Raw genomic sequence first — 13,698 nt, 5'->3', positions numbered from 1 at the left:
ATGTCCATTGATTCCCATAGATTAATGTGAGAAGAGAGGCAGCTGTGGAGTGGCTAACACCTCTGGGTCGGCCTCCGTGGAGCGAGGGGTTAGGCGGAGGTGGAAGAGAAATGGATAAGATTGCCTGTGACACCAGAAAGGTGGAAAACTCCCTGGTCTGCAGTAGCCAGGAAGGAATTACCGAGGCCCCTTGCATCCACCCTTCCCAAAGTGAAAGCAAGGGCGCCCCTGGCTATGCACTGTTTAGGCATTTCTCTCACTGTACTCTCCCACTTACAGTGACTGCGTGTTGCTCTCAGCTCAGCACCCACAGCTTGGGAGTGGGAGTGAATAATTAAAGGCCGGCTGCCTGTAACGAATTTCGCACTACGTCGCTTGGTTTTTGTGTGCGTATGGGAAAACAGATAATACATGGTACTTCCTTATTTTGCAAAATTCTGTTTAGTTTAGTAGTCGATACTAAACTGAAATGTATGGAGATTCAACGTCATTTTGCATGAACTAGATTGTCACTCTCAATAGTTTTAAATGTGTTTCGGCACATAGAGTCCCTATGTCACTGTTACACACTGCCTCACAGTTTGTGCACAAAACTGTGCAAAACTACAAGCATGACCCCTCCATTTAATGCTCTCTGTCTTTCTCCCTTTCCGTCATGGCCTGGTGTTCTCCCATTCTCTCTCGCTCTTGTTCTCTTGACTTTGCTGTGAGGCATAGTTGCTCACAGGTCATCTGGTTTTGTTAGATTAATTGGATTCAGCGTTAAGAAATTGAGTTCTGGGTGCTGAGCACGCAAATGGGCTCTCTGCGCAGGTGACTTTGCAGTTCGGTCAGTTCTGTGTCGCTCTGTGGGTCAGGAGTAGGACAAGGTGCTGCACCCAGTTTTGATAGCTATGATCACCATAGTAATTATTGTTGCTTCATCTCCACTTACATTAAGTTGTTCACAATTGTTCATGCTACTGTTTGTACTGGAGTTTCTGTGACATAAACTCTAGCAATACATGATGAATTCCACCATAGTTTATCCAGTAATGATAGATGCATCTTTAAGTTAAACTCATGGACTTTTATTGGAGAAAAACACTATTTCTGTTGTTATTCATATTGTAATTAAGATACTGTATTTAAGTGGAAAAAAATTGCAAGACATTATCTGCTTTTAAAACAACATTTTCCTTTAGAAATGTTTTAAAAAGCTGTTTAAAAGTATTTTATAAAAAGAAAGATATTTTAAATTTTCATTTGGCTACAACCAAACCAAAGCCCTTAAAATGTAAAGAATAACTGGAGATTGCAGAGCAGTTTTGTGACTCCTGAGATCTACAAGATAGTGTACTGTAAGCACCGTTACAGAAGTGACAGCCCCTCTTAAGAGGTCTTCAGCTGTGTTACATCTGCACAGCGCATATTAAAGTTTGCATGTGATGCTAGCTCATTTAAAACCTAAATATATTCTAGCCCCAGTGTATTTTTCATCTGAAACAGACATCTAGATCAGATAAAACAATGATTTTGCAGTGTTTAAGCTGACATACATCTTCTATTATAATATCTTCTCACCATTTCACAGGACTATCCGCTCCTCTCATTGTTAAAGATCAAATATGGATATAGTGCCATATTGCACTATATTGCCATACTGCTGTTCCCCATTGTTCCACCCTGATATAGGGATATTATGCGGTGGATGTTTTTTATTGTTTTACATGTCACACAGCATACAGGGATGCAAAGTGCTGAGTTACCTTTTCAGAGTCTATATTTGGCTATCAGTTTAATGCAGCCTGACTGCTCAGTGAGTTGTAACGCCTCTCTTGCGTGGCCTGCACTCTGCATGCTCGGCTTCTCCGTGTGTAATTAGAAGCTCTTACTAGCCCAGAGCTGTGTGCTTCTCTGCTGCTGAAGTGCGATTTTTTTTTCCGCCCTACCATTTCCTTCTCTTGCACTGCGTTGCCCAGATTGGCCAGCGGCTGCCCATGGTTTCGAGCGTGGCATTGATTTTCTTTTCTCGGGATTTTGACAGAACCATAGATCCATAGCAAACAAAGAAATGTGTTCTGTGGCTATGAAATACCTTTAATTTAGGCCAGAGTAAATCAAAGCCCATCACTGAAATTGAATGGCTTCAGCCACAAATAGCTTAAGGGTCAATCAAGAAGGCTTATGTAAAAAAATAGCCTTGCCTTTTAGAGCCCTGTACAACCTAATTTCCTTAGGCAATTTAAAGTTAAAACAGTGTCATCTTTTATATGTTGTGGATGATAATAATAATAATAGGCATGAGTTCAGTGACGTTTGTATCTTGCATGGACTGAAATCCTCTCTATGCTTTATAAAACACTAATGATTCAGCCGTACAACAGTTCCGCAAACAACATAGTGACAGGTTGGGTCTGCTTTGATAAATGCATTCAATCATGTTAAAAAGTAATGAAGAATATCTCTTCTTTTCTAGTCTGGATTTTTTTTTCCAGAGGAAATAGCCTAAAATGCATTTATAACAAGACATTCTTGAGATTATGATGTTCAGTTCCATTTGAGACTTTTAGGATGTAATAATAATTAACTACTTTCTTAGTACAGAAAAAGTCTTAAATGACTGTTTACTTGATGGTTCCCCTGGGTGTCTTTGTTTTGAATGGGCTGAAAAAAATCTTCACAGCAAAATAAGCAGGCGATTCTAATCAATAGAGCCAGAGGACTGTATTGATTACAACAGCTCCATTCTTAAGACATTAACCCTGGGTATTCCAAATGAGCTGTACTTGGCCAAGCAGAAGCACTGTTTAGACACAAGTAAGTGATATTAATGCAAGAGACAGTTTAAGATGTTTACTATCCTAAGGGCGTAAGTCTATAAAAAAGAAAAAAGCAGTTGATGGTGTGGACTCAAGAAAAAAAGATGTATCATATTCCAGTGTGCCTATATTTATATGTATCTATATCATGAATATATGTAATATATATTCTAATGCAATTTTAGTGTTTAAATCCATATATCTGACATGCTCTGACATGTCCAGTTTATATATGCTATGTATTCTTTTCATTTAACTAAGATTAATCTTGCAGTGGTGTATGATACAGCAAAACAAATTTGAGCAACATTTCAAAAACACCTTTGAGCACCACTTTAGTGTTATTTCTTCTTATTGAAAAGAAAGCTTTGTAAGAATTAAAAATATACAATATTCATCAGTTGTATTTCTATGTCAATTCCTTCGCTGTGCTCCTGGCAAGCCTTCACATAGATGTCCTGCCTCCCAATTGAAGATCGATATTTAGAGTATAGCCATTTTAAAACTAGGGATTTTATATTGTACATATTAACAGAGTCAAAAGGAATGTAGCCTTATTCGTGCAGCTGAGAGTTAAGAAGTGCAACTTTTGTTTGTAAAATAAAATCAAATTTAAAATACAGTATGTTTTTAAATGCAGTATTGGTTTAAAATTTACTATCTAGACTACTTCACAGAAAAATAAAAATTCCCACCATTTTTGGCTCGGTGTGCCTGTGTCTGTGTTCATATCAGAAAAATAAAGCTTTCCTTTTATCTCCATTGCAGAGCTACTGGGAGCCCAAAGTATGCAACTCTTTACCCAAAGAATGCCCAAAGAATAATTGTATACCCATGATTCACTTTGTGCCAACAATACTACCACGTCCTGTAAAAGATAAGTGTAAAATGCCTTTTGCTTTAATCAGTGCCTATTTTACCATTGTGCAGAACAGTTTTTACAACTATATACCCTTTTAAATTTCATCACTTCATCACACTACTTTCAATAACCGATTCCCCAATTCAGGGTCATGGTCACCAGGATGCCATTCTATGACAGGACACACACAAGACACAAACAAGCACACACTCACACCATTCATCGGGGCCCATTTTTTTCCAGAAGCCAGTTAAAGTACCAGTATATCTTTGGACTATGGGAGGAAACCCACACAAAAACAGGGAGAACAAACTGTACCCATAGCCCCCGCCTATACCACTGCAGGTCTGGAATTGTACCCATAGCCCCCGCACTGCACAGCAGCAGTGTTAACCACTGTGACACCGTGCAATATTATTGTTAGACCGGAAAAGGTTGATTGTTTAAGCTGGCTGATGCTTTAAGGTAAAGCGATGTACACCTGTACCCATTTGTACAGCTGAAAATGTTTCTGAAGCAATTTAAAGAACCTTGTGTGGGGTATACCAGCAATGACCCACCTGGGGTTTCAACAACAAACTTTCTAGCTATGAGTCCAAAGCCTATAATCACACCTTCTACACTCTTATCCCACAGTGCAGCTGCATGCAGGTAAAAAAAGACTCCAGTTGCTCATTAGACCAAAGCGCTTCCTGGTTTCTGTGGTGTTAAGCAGATTAGAGAGCATGTGACCTCCCTCCCTTGTATAACACTGGTCTAATACAAGGATCACCCCCCAGCAATCCTGGACCCCACATATACAGCAGGGTGGACTGAAGGAACTGGGGTAAAGTACCTCATTCAAGGTACAACAGCAGTGTCTGCAGAAGGGACTTGAACCCACAGCCTGTTAGTCATGAGCCCAGAGACCCATTACGCTGCTCCACATACAGATTCACAGTTAAAGTGACTCCCTTCAGTTAAACAGCATTTTAATATCTCCTTATATTTTTTAAATTCAAGTAAGTGCCATGTGTTTTTATGTGTATTTATGTCTGGTCTTATGTGGTTTGTGCATCACGGAAAATAGATAAGGCCATGAAAAAGACAAAGATTGACAAAATGTCTTTCATGTCATGAGCAATGCACTGAGTTTTTGTTGTATTGAACCATGCATTTCATCTGATCATAAGAGGCTGGAGTCTGTGAGTTTATCAAAACTGTCCACCACAGTTTGAGACCTCTGCTTCAAAACTGAAGTGTCCTGATAGACAGGTGTGTATTTGTTCTGTTGCTGAATCTGGACTGTGAAAAATGGTCATTTAAAAAATCTAATTGAAGGAATAGAGATCAGAATTGCAGAGCTAATGTGTTAATGATGTTCCTGAATTTTGTTATTGTCTTTTCTAGGATTTCTAGGAAAAAAATCCTAAAAAAGCATTTTTTCAGCATAGTTTGAAGAAAATCAAACCCAATATTAATATTTGAATGTGAGGTTTGAGTAAATCTATCAGTTATTAGATATCACAATAAATTGCTTTGTTTGCAGCTGTTGTAATACAACAAGGTGGAGGAGGGTTCTAGTGCTTTGCGGAGAATGAGCAATAAACAGCATTTTCACCCTCTCACACTTGCAGTCAAATGCCCCATCTGGCAGCATTTCCACGTCTCCAGGAAAGAAATCAATACTAATAATCTGCTGGGGCTACAGAGGGTGTGTGTACATATATACATGCATATATAAAAAATATATATTGTCCTTATCATGATTCCATTTGCTTTCTTCAAAGTCCTATAGATCAGACGATGAATTCGATTTAAATCTTAGGTCCAATGATAATTTAGGTTTTACAGAAGTTGCATAATTAGGATTGTTTTGCTCAAGTGATAAGCATTGGGATTTGTGTTTTTAAGTTCATTTTCAAAGCATAAATTATATTTCGTCATATGAAACATAGCAGCACAACCATTAAAGGAATACGTGTTTTGCTGTGCTTGTAATAACACCTTTTTAGTGTGTGTTCTAGCAGGTAAACTAATAATCTTGATAGTAATGTGGCTTCTCTGTACAAATCACCAAGACTGCACAATTTACACCCTTAAGGACAAAGAATGTATTACATTTGAAATTTGGCACATAAACAAGGTTTTCTATGCAGTGGAAAATGTAATGGTCACTTTTGTCAGGAGCATTATTTATTGGAGACCTCATCGGCAATCTGGTATTGAAGCTCCTACTGAAGCTCTGCGTGATGAGTTGCTGCCTTGAACTTTCCACTGATCAATGCTGTGCTGTGGCTGAAAGAGAGAAGAGTCTTCTCCAGAAGAGGCTTTGTCACATGTCAATTAGCCTTCGCAAAAAATAATAGCTCCCCCTCCCAACCTGTTATTGAACTTTTGAACTTTAAAAGTTTTTAAAGCACACCCTACCATTTAATATGACATCAGATTTTTATTTTCATTTTATTTAAAGACTGTCTAAAAGTTTATAACAGAACTGTGCATCACAAAGGGACAATTTTTAAATGATTTATATAAGTTTATTATTTATGTTTATGCATCAGAACCTTAAGATCCTTGTTCTTTCTGAAAGAACCAGAATGCATCATATAAGACAATTGGGGGTGTCACAAATGACACAAAATTAAAACATCGAAATGGTTAAAAACAAGTGCATTGAACAATTTTAATTTTATATCCCTTTTTGTCTCAGAAAAAAAACTCTTCAAATTTGGTGATTTCCAATTGATATTGATAGTGTTTTCTATTCTTTTAAAAGTGTACAATTTGTTCTAATCCTGATAGTTTGGTATAAACTTCTGTCTTGACAGGATTGCTGGCCATAACATATATCATCATAAATCAGGAAGAGCAGTGGTCCTAACACAGATTCCTGTGGTACCCCACTAATTATATCACATTGGTTTTATGCAAAACATTCACATCAAGACTGCATTCCATGATGCAACTTTTCTTTTTTTGGGAAGAATGAGGTTTCATATCATATGATATCATATCATATCCCAAATGACAAGCTATTTACCTGCTGTATTTACTAAATTACTTAAAACTGTTTTTCTTAACTCAAATTCATGGAAAATGATTTAATTGAATTCAATCATTTGGGGATCCGGAAAAGTTAATGTTATACTGATTTGTAAATGAACCCCTTAAGTGATCTTTCACCTGAAACATAAAAAACTTGAATTGACTTTTTAATCATTTTATAGAAAATGTTGAAAAGGGCATTATGGAGCTGTTTTTGAATCAAAGGTACGAGCATAGTATTGTTTGCCAATCTTTATTATGAGTAGATTAGTAACGCAGTAATACATACTTCCAACTAAACAGTTTCATTGAATGTATGCATGACATTCTTACTCCATCATTGAATTTCAGTTGTGTAAATGGTAAATCTGAAGTTTTAGTTCTATTCGTTGAAAGCTAACAGGATCTGTACAGGTAGTTATTGTGAATTTTTAGCTTGTTTTGTCATTTGAATAAGTAAGAAATGTGCCCTGGTGGGAGCAATGTCTCAGTGTACTATTTCCCAGGTCACTATGTACTTTTTAGTTAATAAGCTGATCAAGGCCCTCGACCCGATCTTGATCTGATATGTTATATTACATGCAGCACAACGGATGACACAATATTTGAAATGAAATATTTAAAATTCAGATTGTACTGTTTATGAAGAACTGCTTATGCATAAACTACATGATCCTGTCTTGGTGTGCTCACTGCATGTATTGCAAATTTGTCTGCTTTTGTTTTTCCTCAGCACATGGTTCCATTGTCCATTGGACCACCTATACGCCGAGGGCCATTAGGCTTCTCCCATGCCTTCACCGCTGCCTGCAATGTGTGTACTGTGTTGTACCCATGATTGAAACGTGTGTTATTTATTCTTCACAGTTTAATTTAGAAGTGCTTGAGAGCCTGCAAAGCACATTGCAAATAGTAGCTGAGAAGAGAGTACATACTAAATCAATTCACACTGCATTGACACTGACAGACGGTGAACACCCAGCTCATGGAAGCAGTGTTTTAGTTTGACTGCACTGATGCCTTTACTGCCATTGACTGCTTAACTGCAGTATTTGAGTAAAAGCGCATCCTTGGGTTTTTTTCCACTTTCCCTCTATACACTCTTTACTTTGATAGATGTGATTCCTTTGTATTCCTTTGTTTCCATTAGTATTAGCTGTATTTTTATATCAAAAGCTTGTTAATAGTTGTGATTCTCTAAAGGCTATTTATTTATCAGTTTATTGATTGATTGATTTTCACTTTCAACCAGCTGCGAAAGATACGTAGCCCTTCCTCATCTTTGTGCAGTACTAGTAAAGGAGGAGGCACACTGGCTCAGTGGTTAGCATTGCTGCCTCACAGCACTGAAGCCCTGGATACAATTATGGACCTGCAGTGCTGTCAGAGTGGAGTTTGTATGTTCCCACAGTCCAAAAACATACTGGTTGGTAAATTGATTCTGGAAAAATCAGCCCTGACCTGAGTGTATGTGTTTCTGTGTTAGTGTTTGGGTCTGTCTTCTCTGAGATGGTGTTCCGTCCAGGGTGTACCTTACCTTCCAGGACAGGCTTCTGCTCCTGCAGCCCTGAATTGGAAAAAGCGATTAGAAAATGGATGGACGATGAGAAAAAGACATGTTAGAAAAGACATTAGAAATAATAATATTTTACTTTCATGGTGCAGGAAATCAATCGGAATTTAGAGCTGAAGTAAAAAAGTAAATTATAAGATAGGAAGTTCAAGATACAATTCGAGCTGGAAGATCATTTCAAAACCTTGGAGCAACAACAGAACACACAGCTTTATCTTTAGATGTTAAAAGTCTCATTGATGGCCAGAGTCCGAGGAGAATGAGTGACATGTAGTCACTACTGATGTAGTCGGAAGCCAAAATGGTTAAAACCTTAAAATGTTTAAATTTTAATATGCATTCCACAAGGAACCTGTTCAAGGAAACAAAACAGATTATATGTGCTTCGTGCATTTTAGTTTTATTTAAAATCTAAGCTTCTGTCATCAGCTGCAATTTGTTAAGAACAAGTCTGGGAACACCAGCAGGTCCTGCATCACGATAACCAAGACTGCAAAAGTCATCCAGTTTGTCTGTATCAGTTTGGATGAGGTGTAAACGAACAAAGATGTCTTATGAAAATTCTTCACTAGATTCTGAACATGAGCTTTTGGTGCATTCTCAGACCATAGATGATATCAAGATTTCTGACTTGAGTATTTGGGATGATTCCAAGATGTAGAAACATAAAGGAGCTGCTCAGAGTTAGAAATTAAATATGAAAACTCTCACGGACACCGGAAAGGCCAGCTGTGGAATGAACAGAAGAGCAGTAGAGACACAGACGTTTGCTCCGGGCTCAGGGGTCAGGCGATGTCGGGGATGAGACATATGCCCTCAGGACATGGACTGGGGTGACCTGGATCTAGGTGGGCCTCGCGACATCCTTACCCTAATGCTGAGCAAGGAACACTGGACACAGGGACTAAATAGGAAATGGAACCAGACGCACCAGAAAGACATGATTAATCACACGGAACTAGGAACAGGAAAGAAGTGGAGCACCCTCTATAGGTTGGATGTCGACCGAGCAAGTACCAATGTAGAAAAAGTTGCACAGCACGGGGGGGAGGAAAAACCTCATTTAACTGTCAGGAAACCTCCAGGAGTCCACGGCTGAGAGCACTGTTCTACTCTGTTTGTCAAGACCTATGAATTACCTTAAAACACACGATTAATTGTTGATGCCAGAAATGAAAGAATTTTCTAACTAGAATTATTTCATGCAAAGCACTAAGTACTGTACGTCTCCTATCCTGCACATTAGTTACCGAAAAAAGGGACATTTATGAGGTGTCAATGAGAGATGTTAGAAGTTAAAATTCTTGCAGACTTTCATGATTTTATCTCCTAACCACAGTAAATAGTGATGTAGGAATAGGAAGTTTTCAAAATTCTAACTTCAAGGACAGAGTAGCTTCCATTGTAAATAGAACATTTTGCACAAGTACTAGGTTACACCTTTTCTTTTATTCACATAGATTGTTTGAACCCTCTGAAAATATTAATTTGTGAGCACTTTATAGAGATGTTATCATACACTTACAATAGTCAATAATGTAACAATTTTGTTATGGACAATATTTGAATTTTAAATTACATGAAACAGTTTAAAGAAAAATATAGTTTCTGAAAGCAAATAATAAACACAATTTTTCTTCATGTTTTGTTTTAGAATTATACATTACTAATTCAAAAATACCTGGGGGTTACTGACTGACAAGTATTAGTGTTTGTCTTGTTTTAAACTAAACTTTGTGTCTATATTCTGTATACGTTTAGATTCTGACAGGTTTTCCTGCTTGTTTTTAACATCATTCAAACTGAGCTAAAGAGGATTTTTCAAAGTGGAAGTCATATCGTTGTGAACCATAGCACCATAGCGGAACTGTTGTATTCTGCCTGAGGTGGTGGAGCTCTGGGACATGCAGATTGAAACCAAAGAAGATCGAATGTTCTAAGACAGGTTTGCTATTTACTATAACTCCTGAAACACTGTCTGCCTCTGAAGCCTTACAAGCCATCATCTGTTCTGCACATATAAACACACATCTGCATTCATGGCATGCATGCTTACACAGAGGCAAACACCAGTACACAATGCCATATGCACACTCACATATATTATTTACAGTGAATACACAGGAGAAGATTAACTGTACAGTATAGTACCAACTTTTCAGCACCAACACTCCAGCGCCTGTGGGTGTAAAAGAATGATTTGGCTACATTGACAATGATGCAATGCTGCCATAAACTCAAATGCTGTTTTACTATTTTTAAACTGCCTCTAAAATTCCTCTGTGAGTACCTATTTTGTTTGTTTTCATAACTAATTACATAATAATATTAAATAAGTAACAAATTGATACAAATTGTTAGTTTGATTAATTAAAGATTCGTTTTTGTAGTGTGATAGTTTGCCATTACGCATTATTTTCTATATAACAAGTGAGAGAGGGGATTTTACTTATGTAGTTATATCACAGTTTTATCTGATTGGAAAGTTCAGAACATGCGTTAAACATCCCAATGATAAGGTAGCACAGGTTTTCTCAGAAATAAATTCAAACTTGTTCCTGTTTAAAGATTTTTTTCCTCTACTAAATCTAGCAATTGTCTTATCTTGACTGGTGTTGAAACCTTTCTGAAGTACATTGATGTTGCACTCACTACTGTACAAACTGAAACTGCACTGGAAACCCCTATAATAAAAGGTAATTCTGCCTGAGACTCCTGAAATCGCATATTGTGGTGGCAATTTATTAACGGTTTTAATTTATGATATGTAAACATGACTGGCTGCAGCGTGCCAGTGTGATTTAATCAGCCCTTTTTATTCTACACTTCTAAGTTTGTCAGCACTCAGTGTTGCTGTTGTCGTGTCGAATACTAATTTCACGAGGGATTTATTTGAAACAAAAGACTTCAGATTGAATTATGGTGTAATTATGAACTATTTTTTGTGTGTGCTACAAGGACTGGGCATTTTGCCACCAGTTTCCAATCCACATCACATCAAAGAGCTACTGGGAGCCCTGACATCAGTGCCAGACCTTCCCTTACTCAATTAAACATTCCATTCAGCTGCCACTTACACAAATTAAACAATCTGATCCCCCTTTACAATATCATAAGTGAGTAATAAGGGGCTTAAATAATCAAACACCGGGGCATTGAACAACCTCATTTCCATAATGACCATGTGTTGCAGTTCTGCTGGCTGTCTACTAATCTTACTCAGGTTGAGTTAATTGACATTAGGGTCTTAGGCAAGGGTAAACTGTGATCTGCCGATTAGGTGCCATAATTCGAAGAGTTGTTACTCCTTTTTCCATCAGTGGATCTTGTCTTGGTTACAACCTACTGTGGAAAATGCCCATTTTTTTATTTGTGCATGAGATCTAATCTTGCAGTGGGTTACTTTCAATGTCATTATCATCATTCAGGCTCCGACATACTGTACCATTCAAAATCTGTAATCATTCAGTGTGAAATAATACTGAAAAGTCCTTGAGGAGCCAAACTCCAAAAGTATGGCCGCACTCTAATTTGTGCAGATCATGTTAGCTTCATTTTAATATTTACAGTTCATGGCCACAAGAAGGAATATTGTGTTTCTTTTACTGGAAGCCTTCTTTATGAAGACAGCCTTATTAATACTTGAAATGATTGCATTATTGTTATTGTTTTTATTGTTATTTAATTTTTAAATTGGAAAGAAAAAAACACATATACTGTAGACACATTTAATTTTAGCTGGCTAAGGATTCATTTCATAATGTAAATATATTTCATTTTGCCTGATGTGAGCATCACTATCTTTCAGATTATGTGTCAGCCTTACACCCTGAAAATCATTTTCCTGCTGATGATTCATGTTTTTAATAATGGAGCTTACACATTGATGCTCAAAAGAAACAATTTCGGGTCTAACGGACAAAATCAAACGTATTAAACATGGATATTAATGCTGGAAATGTGAATAAACAATTATCAAAAAATATTCCATGAACATGACACATTGTAAAATATAAAGCATTACAAAATTAGTAAAAGATATGGCTTCCTAAGATGAACTAAATCCACGCAGCATGTGACTATTAAAAATGCAGGCTGATTTCTCCGTGAATTAGTATACACTATATTAAAAAATCTGTGTATATCCACAAATTGTAATTAAACCAGTCCAGACAGATTCTAGAACAGTGCTGGTCTATCAGGGATGAAAATAATCAATTCTGCGTAAACAACTGTACCCAGTTCTAAGGACATCCAAACAGAACCACTTCCCATTTGTTTCACAGCATAAGTAAAGCTTTAAAAGAACTAAGGAGAAACACACATGGCGTATACCAACTTTGGAGTTCATTGGAGAACCAGTTTTTGAAAAAGAGCAGTTAGCGTTGCAAGAGCATGTATTGGGAGATGAAGTTCTGACATACAAGAACTCTCCTTACGAAGTTTAACCTATCATTGAGTTGGGAATAGCTGTACCGATTGACTTTGCAGGATTGATCACACTCTCTCCTTCTTTAGAAGTGCATGTTGCAGGTTGCAGTGTCACTGTGTACATCCATGCGGTCAACACCATAATACTAGCTGCTTGGACAGCAAGCACCAAACCTAGTCATTTACAAAGGGAAGTGATATGATGAACACCACAGCTTAAGTTTGATTCAAAACGAGATCATTGATGTGGCTGTGTTTCCAGCCCAGGTCTTATTATGGTTTTGACTGTTGTTTTAGAAATGCTTAAACACTGTGGCTATCCGCCTGGCCTGAACTGCACTGCAGTGTGTGTCCATCAAGCACACTGCCGGCGCACAGCCATGGAGATATGACATTGTGCAGAAGGGTCACTGAGCAGAAGGTCAGCCAGCTGGCCATTTCCATTTCAAAGATGCTATCAAAAGGCCAAGAGGCAGTTGATCCTGCAGTCCCTGCAAACAAGATTTTCTCTTCCTGTATTTATGATATACTTTTATACCAAAATAGTTTATGAGCTTACACAGAAAGGTCTACCAATTCATTTCCTTCTGAACAACAGTGGACTAATAGGAAAGGACTTTGGTCCTGGAAATCGTAAGGACTATTGAGTAATGAGGAGCCACTTGGTGTCCAGTTATCAGCAGCGAGGCAGCAGGGCAATAAATCATTGCTGGGAGTCTCCACTTCACCAGAAGACAATTGAAAAAGGTAGCTCTCTTATTGCAAATTATTCCTTATCACATCTCCAATGGCAGGCCTCAGCTCCTATAAATACTTAAAATTGCTGCATAGCTATTCCTATCTTATGGTACCATGACTCACAGTATGATTTAATTTTACTTTGTACATTTGAACACTGTGTTCATTGATTTTGTTGTTGTTTTTCTTCTTCGACATGTTATATTCTGAAAAAAAATATGTTTTGTTGTGTAGAGATCCAGGCTAATAGAATATACCACTTGCTT

This window comes from Lepisosteus oculatus, chromosome 5, assembly GCF_040954835.1.
Source record: "Lepisosteus oculatus isolate fLepOcu1 chromosome 5, fLepOcu1.hap2, whole genome shotgun sequence".
NCBI classification, from domain to species: Eukaryota; Metazoa; Chordata; class Actinopteri; order Semionotiformes; family Lepisosteidae; genus Lepisosteus; species Lepisosteus oculatus.
Note: the sequence above shows the minus strand (reverse complement) of the source record.